Source organism: Lissotriton helveticus, chromosome 1_1 (assembly GCF_964261635.1).
Source record: "Lissotriton helveticus chromosome 1_1, aLisHel1.1, whole genome shotgun sequence".
Taxonomy (NCBI): domain Eukaryota; kingdom Metazoa; phylum Chordata; class Amphibia; order Caudata; family Salamandridae; genus Lissotriton; species Lissotriton helveticus.
In genome coordinates this window covers 870325205-870338035 of record NC_136057.1, presented here as the reverse complement: position 1 = coordinate 870338035, position 12831 = coordinate 870325205, and the positions used below count along the sequence as shown (strand labels likewise).

Below are 12831 nucleotides of genomic sequence, written 5' to 3'. Positions count from 1 at the left end.
AATAAAGTGGTAATACAGGCATTTAGGTCCTGTTAATGAAATAATGCTAGTGGGCCTAAAGCCCTGCTTGGACCACCCACTTAAGTAGCCTTTAAACATGTCTCAGGTCAGCAATTACAAGCTGTGTGTGTAGTTTAAACTGCAATTTCGACCTGGCAAAAAAACCTTTTTGAATGAAAATAAATGAACTTTTTCCAGCCTTAAACCTGTATTTTTAATACATATAGGTCACCCCTATTGTAGACCCTAAACAGCCCATACAGTATGGTGACGTGTATTTAAATAGTTGGATATGTACTTTTAACTTTTACACGTTATGGAAGTGACATACTCTTAAATTCATTTTTCACTACCTCTACCATAGGATAACTTTGAGTTACCTTATAACATTTAATATGTGCTAACTTTCAATTGGAGGAAAGTAGGAATACAGAGTTTACTGTATGGAGAATCATAATTTAAAACCCTCTCTAATGGTAAAGTCAGATTTTAATTCACAGTTCTGAAAATGCGACTTTTAGGAAGTTGCCATTTTCTTGTACCAGCCATTTGGTGCCTGCGGCCAGTATCCTGGTTTACCTGACTAGCTGCAGCTGGAAGCTGATCATTGTTTAATGCAACCACACAGTGAGATAAAGGGGAATAGGTGTTGGCAGGATGGGCAATCTATGAGTTGGTGAGGGGCGAGAGCTGTCACCTACCACACTTGTGCATCACAAAGGCTCTACCTGAGCACCCTCAGAAAGAGTTTGACACTAGTCTTTTGTGACCCCCAGACAAGGTTAGGGCAGGGAGACAGAAAATTGATAGCACCTTGGGGTGAAAGCCTCTAAAAACTTCTCCTACTTCAAAGTGGGAACCAGGTATAATAATGGACCTCTAGACCCAACACTTCAGTACACTTCTGGACCTGTGGCATACTCTGAAGAACTGCTGTATTGCTCTGAAATACAGTGTGCTACTCTGTTGCTCTGCTGCATGACTGAAAAGAACTAGACCTGCATCCTGAACTCGGGAATACCAGAGAGATTCCAACAGCTAGTTGTCTGGCCTCCTAATCACAGCTTCAGGGACAGAAAAGGCTCCAACCACTTTGAACCCAGCACCTGGACTCTGCTTGTTGTGAGTCCTCCCCCATGTAGTGCCACACCTGTCCTGGACCTTGGAAGTGGGCCTGAAGGTGCTCTGCCAGCCCAGCTGTGGGCCTGTGAGCCGAACCGATGCAGCGCAATGCATTTCCTCGCAGCCGCATCGGAACCGCCACTGTGAGACACATCCCCAACGCAAGTCCTCGTCAACGGCATCATCGACTATAATGCAGGGCTTCACATTTCAGCCCTGCAGCTTCCTCAGATCCACCGCTGCATGAGACATCCTTGATGTGGGATCTTGCAACACTCCGCAAACCAGGATTTAGGGAGCTTTCTTCAGTGGGCCTAACTAGGTCCCTATATCCGGCCCATGCTCTAGCACAATCAGCCTGAACTTGTGACTTTGTCCTGGTCTGGCACGACCAGATAGATACAGTTGCCGATATGTGCTTCTAGGCACTATTGTTACTTAAAACTTTGAAATTGCATATCCCTGGTTCTACTGATTGGATTTTCATTGTTTAAATCTCGAATAATATATTACACTTTAATCTATTTTTCTAAATTGGTGAGATATTTTCCTAGTGTTGTTTTTTTCATTTTATTACTGCTTGAAATGCTGTATGAATACTTTACAAATTGCATCCGAGTGAATCCTCAGTGTTTGTACCAAGCTACCAGAGTGTTAAGCATGGGTTAATTTGGGGTTTGCTTGTGTCCAACAGAGATTGTGTTTTTTGCTTCAGTAGGGTTTTATCGTCCTTCAACCAGTAACCCTATTTCCTACAATAGCCATTTGGCATCGGTTTCTGTGCATTTACTGTAGCACAGGAAATCCTTTCCACGTTACAAAAGCCAAAATGAGTGGCACTGTCATGTTTTTTTTTTTTTACATATAGCGCTTCTAGACTACAGTAAAGTATCAGAATTAAAAACTAGGAGACATTACAAAGACACTAGCCATAATTGCTGGAGTGTTGGCACATAAAAGCATAATTATTACTTATGTTGTGTGAGGGCTAATCATAACTGGTGAATTCAGTTTCTATTTTTTTAATCTATACAGGTATTTTTTCAAGTGACTACAAACAAAAATACCGCAGTTAAATCAAAATTGTGGTTAAAAAACACTAATGTATTTTTAAAAGCTTTGAAATTCACTGAAAAATACACTTAAAATGAAGTTATGGTGAAAAATCAAAATCTAAAAAACATCACTTCCGCTTAGCTGCAATAAGTTACACAGCCGCCATACAAACCATAACTCGCACACCAAATGGTGAATGCAATATCACTATTTTGCCACTACGTACGGACAAACCACTCTAAGGAATTCATCCATTGCAGACCAGCGGAAATGTAAAAAAAATTATTCAATCAAACGAAAAGTACAATACATTACCCATAGCAAAATACCATACCGAATGTGGTGAATGACATAAGGAAAATTGGGCAAAGGTTCAGACATCTTATCTTAAACTTCTGCTTTCCCTAATCCAAACAATCAACGTGGCTACGGACTGTCAGACATTAACAAAAGATCTTGTAAATGTAATACAAATGTGGATGGTTTAAAAGCGATTCCTCCACGCAAATGCGACCACCAACAACATACTTAAACTCGGCAGTCATTGAGAAACATAAGCAAAATGCTGCTAATTGCCAAGCGCTGGAAAACATATACAGACGTACAGAGGAAAAATTAAAAAATCAGAGGTTACAAATGTAAAGGTTACGTGCAGTACTGTTGCTTTAATGCTTGCCCTTGTCAGAGACAACACCCCTGTCACACCCTCAGAAACAGCACGTGCTTTCAGCACTGACTACAGAGTGACGCAACATCGCCCCGGAGATACAAACGAACCTAAACACAATACGTCTTCAGCCACACAGCCCTCGTCTCAGACAAGTAACACCGGTATTCACAAGCCATGTGACCCCTGTCAATCATGTAGTGTCTTCCCCACCGTACTCTTTCACTAAATTATTCCTTTTTACTTTGACAGTAAAATGACAGCTTTCAGTATACAGGTTGGAAGACTGTTTGCATAAACCTTTCATGTCACGCTGTAGCGTCAGGCTATTGTTCTGTAATGGTATAGCTATTATGTATCCTTTTACACGCACAGTGACATAACATTTCCCGTGATCAGAAAGCACGAGTGAGGTTTACTATGACCTAATTCAAGTGTAATGTATTTTAATCAAACTCAAAATGATGAAATGCTGAGTCGGTCATAAAGACGAAACGAGTCGCCAGCGAGTTCTTCATTGCACTGTGTTCTCGGTTAAAGCCACCGAGCTATATATTTCTCAGAACAAGAGAACGCGCATACAGGCTGGAGACAGGATACGAACTAAACATACGTAGTATCACTTCTCAAAGGCCACAAAGCTTCCTTTTAACACTGGAACCCAGGTGACCACTGACGTCCCAACACGTTCACGGCAGGAGGTCTACGGGGGATACGAGGGAAAAACACGCCCTGAATGCTGCATACCACGCACAATATGTAGCGTAGATTATGCAATTGAGGCGCTGCACGGCCAGGAGCAAGACCCGCCCTTCGTCTCCCCCATCCCATTCACAACAATGCCCCCCCCCCCCCCATGAGAAAACGAACGCTGAAGCCGGCAATGGCCGCCGCGCCAAGCTACCATCCCCAGCTTTGGGGACTGAAAACAAAAGCATCATGGTGGGAAAAGACGGCGGCGATGCCTCTTTATTGGGAGTGGGCGGCCTCTGCAGCCACACACGCCACACTCATAGGCTAATGGCGGGTGATGTCTGCATCGGCACAGCGCACAAAGCCGCTCACACAGGACAATAAATTATACAACCATCGTCGTGTTTTTTTCTTTACCTGATCTGCGGACGAGCGGGTTCCCTGCAGATGGATGCTCTTTATCTCCCTTTCGCCGGATGGATTTATTTATTACATTGATGTTTTAGAAGAACGAGGCTGCGATTTGTTCTGTCATAGGAGGAAGCCCCAGCAAGAAGCGTGCCGGATTACTCACGTTTCTCCTGTTTCGTCTCTGACGCGGGGAGACGCCTCCAACAAACCCACGCGACCTTGATCTTCTTGCTTCTCAAGAAATGCTCAATGATTCATTGAGAAAAAATTGCCATGTAATATTTGTAACTTGTTCTCTCGACATTCATGAAGTTACACGCTTTTTTTTTCTTTTCTGAGGTGGACCAGCTTTACATACTTAGATCTTTGACTTTCGTCAATGTTTTGAAATACACTTTTCAGCAAGAGATACATAAGTAATATACACTTAGAAAGGGAAGGATTTTTTATGACTGGAAATTACCCCGTAAACCTGGCCCTGCACAAATGAAAGAAAGCAATGCTGTTGCAATGTTCGCACGTTTGAAGTTGGGAGGGCACAGGAGCAGCTAGACACCCATTTCTGTCAAAAGTACTTGCTGAGATTCGCTTTGCCCTTCTGTTCCAATGCGTGATAGCGGGGTGCCTAAGAAAAAATGAAATGAACAATTTCCTTTAGTGTACTCTGTCAGTAACACAACCTGAGCAAACAAAAGGTTTATCAACAGTGGGGTTGGAGATGTCCCTCTAGAAAGTTTAGCAGAATGAATAAAAAAAGCTGGATTGTTGAAATATACATTGGGCTAGCAATCTTGGTAGGACACACACTATTTAGACAGATGAATTACGGGCGCGCAGCGGACACCAGTAAATGCTTGGCGCTGCTCGGCTTGATTTGTGCGTTGCTCACTGACTGCTCTTATACCCCTCTATTTCATCCATATAGTTTATTGTTTTTAAATAGCTTTTCACTGTGGGGAGCTTCTTACTTTGAGTGAGTGCTACCTCTTGTTCGCACTGAGGGTACTCTCTGCCTGGTCCACCACGGCTGGTGCTAATTGTTCGGAGGGCACTGCGAGTAATCCTCGGTGTTCCGGCCTCACTTCCGTCCTTTCCATTTCCGCCTCTGAGTGTGTGGTGCTGTGAGAGCGGTCTAGTGCTCCCAACACACACACTATTTAGCCACATGATTAAATGGGCGCGCAGCGGACGCGCGCAGCGAACGCATACAGCGGGCGCGCGCAGCGAACACGTGCAGCTGGCGTGCAAAAGGCAAGCTCGTCTGTGCCCGGATGGTGCCAGGGGCCAGGACCCTATGAACTTTCTTTGAGCACACAGGTGTTTATGCCTCTGCGGAACTGTTGTTATAAACAAGACAGATGGTATAAAGCATGGGTACTCACAAACTTTGTCTCGGGGGCCAAATTTACAGTGTGGTTTGTGTCCGAGGGCCACACCAGTGTGGGCGGGGTCAGTGGGGTAGGGGGCGGGGCTAGAGCAACAAAAAAAAAACTGACCATGAGGTTGATCACTGGTCCCTGCAGCGGACGCCTTCGTCCACTGAGCCACCAGACCCGGCATACACACATCTCTCTCTCTCTCTCTCTCTCTCTCTCTCTCTCTCTCTCTCTCTCTCTCTCTCTCTCTCTCTCTCTCTCTCTCTCACACACACTCTGTCTCCCTCACTCTGTCTCCCTTTCCCTCCCTCACTCTGTCTCCCTCAATCTGTCTCCCTTTCCCTCCCTCTGTCTCCCTTTCCCTCCCTCACTCTGCCTCCCTTTCCCTCCCTCCCTCTCCCTCCCTTTCCCTCCCTCTCCCTCTGTCTCCCTTTCCCTCCTTCCCTCACCCTCCCTCTGTATCCCTTTCCCTCCCTTTCCCTCCCACACTCTGCCTCCCTTTCCCTCCCTCACTCTTCCTCCCTTTCCCTTCCTCCCTCTCCCTCTGTCTCTCTTTTCCTCCCTCCCTCTCCCTCTGTCTCCCTCCATTTCCCTCCCTCCCTCTCCCTCTGTCTCCCTCCCCTCTCCCTTCTTTCCCTCCCTCCCTCTCCCTCTGGCTCCCTCCCCTCTCCATCCCTTTCCCTCCCTCACTCTCCCTCTGTCACCCTTTCCCTCTCTCACTCCCCCTCTGTCTCCCTTTCCCTCCCTCACTCTGTCTCCCTTTCCCTCCCTCACTCTCCCTCACTCTGTCTCTATCTACCTTTCCCTGCCTCACTCTCCCTATGTCTCCCTTTCCCTCCCTTTCCCTCCCTCACTCTGCCTCCCTTTCTCTCCCTTTCTCTCCCTCTGTCTCCCTCCATTTCCCTCCCTCCCTCTCCGTCATCTCACCCTGCCTGTGTGTGCCCAGGCTGAGACAGCTTCCGGGCACACACACACAGCCGCACACAAGCACTTCTCAGGTCTTTAAAAGACCATTCGTGTGTTAATGAGGCAGTGATGTATTTCACCTTTTAGCGCCACAGCTCCACTATGACTATGGCTGGCCCCCACTGAGCTGCAGAGTCTCCGAGTCACACTGGTAGACTTCTGAAAGGTCCACGGGCCGCCAGGGAAGGCATGCCGGGTTGCTGGCAGCCCGTGGGCCGTACTATGAGTACCTGTGGTATAAAGGAACAAATACAAAACAGTTACTAGGTAGAGTACATTTAATTTACCCTCTCCGCACTTATTATTCTTGATGAATATATCAGACCAAAGATATATCCTACATGGACAATAGCACCTAATCAATGAGATAAACACAAAAAATGACATATATCACACCTTTCTGTACATGAACAAGAACAACGTACAAATATAACAAAATAACCCTAACGAATAATTCTTACTAATTTCTTCCATACAATTCTGGACAGACCACTAAGAGGTAGTCCAGGAGACACACTTAAAGGTTAGTCAACTTATCCAATTTTTTTCAAGTGTGACACCATATCATTTTAAAGCATCACTATAATTCTATTGACTCCTCCTTATTAGTGTCGTCGACGTGACCACGTTTCAGCCTATCATCTTCTTAGGTCTCCTCAGGACAGGGTTAATACATTAATCTGTAGAGCATCTGAATGGTGCAGACTCATGATGTCCTTCACACCTTGCTCCACAAAAGTATCTAAATGCTCGACTGGATCCAGCACGTTTCCCACAATATGAGGTGGGGTGCCCTCCTTTGGAATCGGGCTACTACTTTAACATCCGTATCTTGTGGAATAAATCTGCCAATATATCCAAACTCAGAGCATCCACAACCCAGGGATCACAATCTCTTCGTTCGTTTTGCTCAGTGGACGGGCTCCAAGTTATGGCCTCAAAAGCGCCCCCCGCCGCGTTTATTCTCGCCTTCAAAATATGTGTGCGCCTACATACAAATCGGTCTTCCCCGATATGGGAATCACTATCTCCTCAATCGCTAGAGCTCCATGCGCGGACTCTGAAGAATCTGCGGAACTGTTGGCCTTTAGAAGGGTAGAGGACACAAACTGCCATCACTCAATTGTAGTAGATGGCAGCGTAAGGGGTTGTTTTATAGTGTAACTTCCGGATACCATTTGCTGGGGGAGAAAGAGAAAGAGGCAAGGCACCGATCACAGCATTAGACACCTTGCCATGGTTATCCCTTAATTGTAGATCTCTTAGTAAACACAACCTAGAAATACACAACCTACTTACTGACCAAAAACCGGTTGGGCTGTTTCTGATGGAAACCTGGCTCAATGAGCAATCAGCTCTGAATGTTTTGGAAGCACTGCATGAAGTCTATGCTATTCTTAGTGTTGATAGACCCAGGCAGAGGGGGGGTGGTCTCGCCGTGATATTCAGGAAAGAATTTCAGATGAGGATGTCTAAACTGACGTTGCCTCGCTGCGAAGCAGCCTTTTTCAGTCTGGCTCTCAATAGCGTTAGCTCCATTGTAGGGCTTCTCCTGTATAGACCCCCTGGCCCGGCGAGAGCCTTCCTTGATGACCTAGCTGAAATAGTGCCTCTCTATACTATCCATTACCCAAACTTTATTCTGTTTGGGGATTTGAAACTTCATTTGGAAGATAAAGAAAATAGAGAAACCAAGGAGCTGATTCAAGGGCTACAGGCGATGGGTCTAACACACTTGGTCAACACCCCTACACACAATAAAGGTCACACGCTGGACAACATTTTTACCAACAGTGTTCAGGTAGAAGCTTTGCTGCCTGTGTCTATAGTGTGGTATGACCATTTTATCCTCCCTTTCTGGTTCGCTAACACCAGAAAGGCTCCCTGTAACTCCGGAAAGCGTTCTGCGCCCTTAATGGTTCAAAAATGGGATGCGCTAAGCTCTGATGCCTTTGGGGATAAGCTGGCTTCAATTATCCTAGCTTTAGGGACTGAATTCCAAACTGCAGAGGGGCAATTCTCTCTTTCGATTAAGGAGACAGAGGACTCCATAATACCCCTGAGACCTGGTAAAAGTACTCGCATCACTCCTTCCATGAAATGGTTTTCTGAGGAATTGGCTCCCCTAAAAACCGATTGTAAGCACCTTGAACGCCGAGGGGGGGGGGGGGACTATCTAAATGAAAATAGGGTGGTATACTTAGCTGCTCTCAAGTTGTATCACCAACAAATTAGGAGAGTACATAGGGAGTTTTATACTGAGCACATTAAAGCAGCAAAAAATTCCGTTGTTGACTGGAGGTTCTCCTCAGGACCAATCACTAGAAGACAATGAAGAATGACAAAAAGATTAATGACCAAAATCCTTCTGTGTGTGAGCTAAGACAAGCAATACACTATTAATGCCTTTGTGCAAGCAGTTTTCGGGTGGCTAGCTTACCTATTTGGCGAAATCAGCCGATTTCGCTTATAGACTCAATCAATTGCTGGCTAACATGGGTTTCTATAACAACATAAAAGAAAAAAGAAAAAAACGCCAGAGGAACCAGTTTATCAGTCATATCGCAATGGCGGGAACAGAGAAACTCATTTGGTCCACTACTTACTTAATGTGGAAAGAGTCTTTGGGACTTCATATTGGCTTGAATGGTCAGGGTGTGCACTGGAATGCAATTTGAAAAGGAGGGGGACATTTAGTAAAAACTAAGGGTCCATTTGGCTGCTGGTTGTGCAGTGTAGTTCTTTTGTGAATTATATGTTGTGTGTTTAGCTGCTTGAATGGGTGTATAGTGGTACCAGTGGATGATTGTGAGAGAATGAGAAGAATGGGTTAATAAAATGTGGATGACAGTTAATTGACGGTGGGTGTTTGATGGTTTTAAGAAAAATTAGTGCGTGTGTGGTGTCAAGAGTGTCCTTTAATGTGGAAAATTAACTTCATGAACCTACAAAAATGACTATGGTCATGAATAAACTTTGATTAATTCAGACGGAAACAGAGGTCCTGTGGTAACATTGTTTAATGTCAATGTTCTGTTGTTGAGAGGTGAATTATCTATCAGTACTGGCGTTCTGTTGTTTATTATTGATTAGGGGCTCAGCCTTACTGATGTGAGTCCAAACCCTTCTTTGTTGTTTAGTGCTTTTATCAGGGGCATTAACATGCCAAAGTGGCCGCCTGTGCATCACAATGCAAACACTTGCAACACGGAGCTTGGCCGATTATATCGGAATGCGTTTTCTATAAAAGACAAGCCATTCCAAGATGGCCACAGATGCATTGTGTACACCGGTGCACATGTGCGTATTGACACACACACGCAATGCATTATTATGCACCAACGGCCATTTTTGCATTTTTAATTCACGATTCTAACATGACATCTTAGAACAATAAATTAAAAGTATAAGAGAACATGTGTGAATAAAAGAAGTATGGGACCTAGTATCACTACGCAGCTGCCAGATTTTCATAAAAATAAATACCTTAAAAAACAGGGACCAACTATGAGCTAGGGAGAATAAAAAGAGAATTCCCAGAGGGGGCAGAAGAAAACCCATGTGAGAGGAAACGACCATGGAGTGCTCAAAAGTAAAGAAGGCATGTGATTGGCAGTAGGTTTAATGTTTAAAAATGTGTAGCTCACTATGCAAGTGATGAAATAGCACATGCACACATGCATTCAAGCACAAGCAGATGCACATATAACAAGAAAGAGTGCCTATGCTCTACACAAAGTCTTACATACATGCATCTAACCATACATGCTCACATATGCAAACACGCATACTCACGTAACTATAGCTATGGATAGAAAGGTATTAAAATGGCCATTTAGACATTTACTGTATATTCATTAGCAATATAGGGTACACACTGTCTTAATAGATATATAAATGTAAATGTATGTGTCTTGTAAAGCGCACTGCTGCCCTGAGGCGTCGTGTCGCTGTAGACCGCTGGGGAACCCGTCCTGGCTATCCCTGTGAGACGGTCCCTACTGGGTATCTCCAAGGTGAAACCAGGCATCCCCGGCGAATGTGGGGGGGCCGTTGTAGAGATGAGGCAAGCTAATGCCCAGAGTTGCCGAGTGTGATCCCTGGTTAGAGTAGGCACCGAGTTGAGAATTATCGAGTCCTCTGACCCTGGTCCACGACCCTGCCGCTTCGGGAATTGAACCCTGGTGCCGGGCCGTTCTCTGCTTCCGGGTCTGCCGCCTCTAACCAGTGAGCCACACCACTCCATGATATATCACAGACAAGACTGCAGCCCTGCAAGCTTTCCTGTCACAGTAAAAATATATGTAAATTAGTCTGGATTTGGAGGATTGTCAAACTCTTACTGGGAGCAATCCATTGTAGGATACATCCAGAAACACAAAGCTCAGCCAGTCTCCCTTTTTAGGTCTCGCCTACGAAGCGCGCATGCGCTGCTTAGGAGGGAGACCTTTAGCCATCGGCAGAGCTTTGGGGGCAAAAACGTGCACGCGTTGCATTGCTTCCAATGGCAACGCGAGCACGTCTGGCTATTTCCTTGCGGGAGTGCACGGCACCATATGATGGCGCCATATGGTCGCAATCATGTGCCTTGCTGCACGTTCCCCCAAGGGAATCGCACAGGCCCCTCCCGCTGCTGCCGCGTGTGTGCTGGTTTTAAATGTAGGTAAAGTTTTGAGTTGGTTTCTTGTAAAACATTTTGTGCCGTGTCTTAATCCCTCCTGATACATCAGCGGCCTGGAACATTTGCGAGTTCTGGTGAGGTTTCCTCCAGCGAGCAGCAAGCAGGAGCAGGAAAACGCCAAAAGACGCTATCCACGAACTGCGGCTCCTCTGCTGATTACCGCTGCCTGCCTCTCTACGGGGGGCTAACATCCAGCCACGGACTGCGGGCAATCGCAGCCGGTGCCGTGTGCCTGCCATGCCTGGGAGAGCGAAGTAACCGTCTGCAAGGCCCCCTGCGGTGTGCGCCTCCCGCTGCCACACCGAAAGCCGCCCTTAGCAGGTGAACCTAATCAGGAGCCACTAGGGTAGAGCCTGCCCACAGCAACTGTAGCCGCGAGCCTCCTCACTTGCAGGAGGCATCCGAGTAGGCAGCCTGGTCGTAGACGAGCCCGGACGCTTTAAGAAAGCAGCCGTGGCAGCTCCGGCCTTTCATGGGTTCATTTTTTAAAACGCCGACATATTTGTCCGCCTCCACCCCTTTTTAGCTGCCTAATGGGACTCGGCCCGTTTAAATGTTGCGTCTATGGGATATGTCTCTGCCGTCTCCCTCCCGAGCTGGTGGGTTCGGGGCCATTGAGGGGACGCTATATGGGGGTAGGGAAAGCGGTGATTCTTTTGTTTACTTTTATATTTTTCACGAACTGGTGAATATATGTTCATGCCGATTAAAGGCCTTCACTGTGTGCGATGGCTTCACATGCACCAGTCATTGTGTGCATGTGAAGCTCTAGTCTATCTCCCAATAGAGCTGTGCACTGTGCCGGTGCTCGCGCGTTAAAGGTAACGGCACAAGTAAAGAGGTCCACTGAAAGCTTGCTGTCGTGCAAGAGAAATGCTCACTCACAGGGATGCAAGTGAGCTTAGTGTGCCCATGCATCTCTGGCATCTGTACAACTGAACCCCCCTTAAAGAGCACTACTTTCCCTACCGTGAAACCTGCCCACCTTCAAAGACTGCAGAAGTGCAAGGGGTTATGCTCTGCTTGTTCCATGCTAAAGGCTCTTGCACTTATGTAGCTTTTGTTCTTCGTCGTTTTTTGTTTCCACTTTTACTTTTCTATGCAAATTGAATTTTCCGTATGGACGCACATCTGTAGTCTCAAATGACCCGTATGTTGGATGAGCCATTATGGCTTGGCGTATCACTCCCTGGGCCATGCGTTGATACTATTATGATTAAAATAACAGTATGGCTGTTGCTTTAATGTAAATCAGTTCTGGTATCATCCATGCTTAGCAGGACCTATGACATGAAGCAATTTACGCACATGGCTACAACAGCGCCCTTAAAGCAGCAGCAATCCTTTTCTAGTGCGCTGCGAGTTTAAACGTGCTTCCAACACAGTATATTGGTTCCAAGGACATGCCATCTTTTCATGAACATACAGGACACGTGGCAATAATCTCAGCATCTCCGATGATTAAAGCATCCAGGAGTCTTATTATCAGAACAGCGCTTTACTCGCATTTATTTCGCAGGTCTTCTCAGCATCTGCCTATGTCACTGTTGCGTTTTCAAGTTAAAATGTTATAGATGCATTTGGGCGTACAGTTTAATTTTGCAGCGGGAACAATTTATACGCCTCCAAGTTACAGCATATTTGGTTCAAGTTTAGAAACTTGTTGCGGCTCATGTCAGTATCGCCATTTTGACAGGCTCCATATTTAAATACTCTGAGTTATCTCTGACAGACATTTACAGTTTACCATAACTTGCATTGCCGCCGCATTTATTGCCCACGCATATTAATTAGTTACCTAAACGAAGTCGCAAATCACATGACGCGGTATTGAAAAATTATAAAGTAATAAACCAATG

The 12831-nt window shown here is 45.7% G+C and overlaps 1 protein-coding gene across 1 annotated transcript in view; it reads right to left on the bottom strand.

Moving 5' to 3' along the window:
- SLC16A7 (solute carrier family 16 member 7) overlaps positions 1-4124 on the bottom strand; it is a 579533-nt gene extending 575409 nt beyond the window's left edge. Inside the window, exon 1 of the mRNA XM_078675558.1 lies at positions 3956-4124. The gene's annotated coding sequence lies outside the window, so the exon portion shown is untranslated. The remainder of the gene's footprint in view (positions 1-3955) is intronic.
- Between the last annotated feature and the right edge of the window lie 8707 nt (positions 4125-12831).